The sequence below is a fragment of the Marmota monax genome, unplaced genomic scaffold, assembly GCF_021218885.2.
Source record: "Marmota monax isolate L192 unplaced genomic scaffold, Marmota_monax_Labrador192_F-V1.1 WCK01_AAM20220418_F8-fsc00047, whole genome shotgun sequence".
NCBI classification, from domain to species: Eukaryota; Metazoa; Chordata; class Mammalia; order Rodentia; family Sciuridae; genus Marmota; species Marmota monax.
In genome coordinates this window covers 6,346,236-6,349,238 of record NW_026692072.1, presented here as the reverse complement: position 1 = coordinate 6,349,238, position 3,003 = coordinate 6,346,236, and positions in this window count along the sequence as shown.

Below are 3,003 nucleotides of genomic sequence, written 5' to 3'. Positions count from 1 at the left end.
TGTAGAAGGCAGCATTTCATTTGTTTAAGGAAATACATTGCCAAGTAAAATTGTCCTTACTGAGCCCTAAATTAATTCCTAAGAATATTAAAATAAAAATAATTGCATTTCTTATTGATGACATCCTGAAGAACAACTACCAATCAGGCCATGTGACTGTTTAGATGTCTTAATATTTTCCAGTAAATACAAAGCCTTTAATTTTCCTATTAACTTTAGTAATTTTAACAGGTGAGATGACTGCAATTTAAGTTTTTTATCTTAAAAAAGTGTCATATTTCCACCTGAAATCTGAGCAAAATGCTTGACTATTTTTAGGAAATCTAGAGCCCCGTTGTTCTTGGTATCTATGCTCTTCTCCTTAGAGCAAATTTTTAAGAGGTGGAAAAATATGTGGAATTCAGCATGTTCTGCTGTGCATTTCTGTGGAGTGGTGAGAATTCTAGTGCTAAACTGTACACTGAGCAGATTACCTTTGCAGACCAGGTGGTCCCTTAACTCCTCTTTCAGGGTTACAAAGGGCAACTGCAGTTCCTACTTCTCATTACAGAAACAGTCAAATGAATTACTTGATTATTACTGATTATTGTTATTGAATGTTTCGTTAAGATGCTCCATTGTTAATTCTCCTTAAAAATTGGAATAAACCAGGGATGCAAGGTTGGTTCAACATATGGAAATCAATAAATGTAATTCATCACATCAATAGACTTAAAGATAAGAATCATATGATCATCTCAATAGATGCAGAAAAAGCATTCAAGAAAATACAGGACCCCTTCATGTTCAAAACACTAGACAAACTAGAGATAACAGGAACATATTTCAACATTGTAAAAGCTATCTGTGCTAAGCCCCAGGCCAACATCATTCTAAATGGAGACAAATTGAAAGCATTCCCTCTAAAAACTGGAGCAAGACAGGGATGCCCTCTGTCACCACTTCTATTTAACATAGTTCTTGAAATTCTAGGCAGAGCAATTAGACAGACAAAAGAAATTAAAGGGATGTGGATAGGAAAAGAAGAACTCATACTATCACTATTTGCCAATGATATGATTCTATACCTAGGAAAGCCAAAAAATTCCACCAGAAAACTTCTAGAAGTAATAAATTAATTCAACAAAGTAACAGGATATAAAATCAACACCCATAAATCAAAGGCATTTTTGTATATCAGTGAAAAATTCTCTGAAAGAGAATCTAAGAAAACTATCTGATTTACAATAGCCTCAAAAATAAATAAATAAATAAAATACGTGGAACCAACTTAAAGAAAGAGGTGAAAGATTTCTATGGTTGAAACTACAGAACACTAAAGAAAGTTATTAAAGAAGACCTTAGAAGATGGAAAAATCTTCCTTGTTCTTGAATAGGAAGAATTAATATTGTAAAAATGACCATACTACCAAAAGCACTAAGCAGATTTAATGCAATTCTAATCAAAATACCAATGACATTCCTCAGAGAAATAGAAAAAGTAGTCATGAAATTCATCTGGAAAAATAAGAGACCCATAATAGCTAAAGCAATCCTTAGCAAGAAGAGTGAAGCAGGTGGTATCATAGTCCAGAACTTAAACTATACTAGAGAGCAATAGTAACAAAAATGGCATGATATTGGAATCAAAATAGACTTGTAGACCAATGGTACAGAACAGAGGATACAGAAAAAAAAAACACATATAGTTATCTAATATTAGACAAAGGTGTAAAACATATATTGAAGAAAAGATAACCTCTTCAACAAATGGTGTTGGGAAAACTGGAAATCCATATGCAACAAAATGAATTATGCCCCTATCTCTCACCATGCAAAAAGCTCAACTCAAAGTGGATCAAGAATTAAGGAATTAAATCAGAACCTTGCACCTAATAGAAGAAAAAGTAGGCCCAAATCTTCATCACATCAGATTAGGTCCTGACTTCCTTAATAAGACTCCTATAGCACAAGAAACAAAATCAAGAATCAAAAATGGGATGGATTCTAACAACAATAACAAAAAGCTTCTTCTTGGTAAAAGAAATAATCAGTGAGGTGAATAGAGAGCTTATATCTTGGGAGCAAGTTTTTACCACACACACATCAGATATAGCACTATCTCTAGGATATATAAAGAACTCAAAAATCTTAACACCAAAAAAAAAAAAAACCCCTCAATCAATAAATGGGCCAAGGAACTGAACAGATACTTCTCAGAAAATGATATACAGGAATTCAGGGTGGAAGATGGCCGCTGCGCACGGGGGTTGCTGAAGTGCTGAGCGTGGTGCTCAGAGCAGCGGCTTTAATCGAGATTTCGCACAGCGTGTAAGAACTCCTTTCACGGTTAATCTGTAGCAGACCACTTTGCCAAGCAGCAGGAAGAACAAAGAGATCGAAAAAGAGACCCTTGGCTCCCGGACGCTTTGCCGCCCAGAGCCGCGGGCACTTTGCTCCCATCTGCTTCCTCTTTCACTTCGCTCCGGGCAGAAAAGGTGAATGTGTAATCAGCAGTGGATTGTAAGTACCCTAGGCAAAGAAAGCTCAGTGCGCCCCGCCTTTTCTTTTCTTTTTTTTTTTTTTTGAATATTTTTTATACAGGGAGAGTTTGTGGATTGGGATTGTTGGCTGGGCTGCGGTTTCTGTGCCGAAAATCCACTCCGTGGGAGCCGCCATTTGCTTTCTGCCAGCTGTCTTGATGGCTATGGCTACATTGTCCGGCAGCCGCACCTAGAGATTAGAGCTGGGCTGCGTGCAGAGCCCTGTCCTCCAAAGGCTGGACCGCAGCCTTGAGCACCTGGGTCGCCTGTTCGCTGCTGCACCCTCGGGCAGAGCCTGCTCTGGGGTCGTTCTGCATGCCCCTGCGAGGGGACCTGTGCTTCAGAGGAGGGAGCCAGAGAGCCGCGGCGGCAGCCGCTTGGGCCCCAGGGGCTGGGCACCTGTCGGCGGCGCAGCTACGGTCGCGGATGAGCACGGCGTCCCTGAGCGTGGCCCTGGGGAAGAGGCGACAGCGGCAGGGTT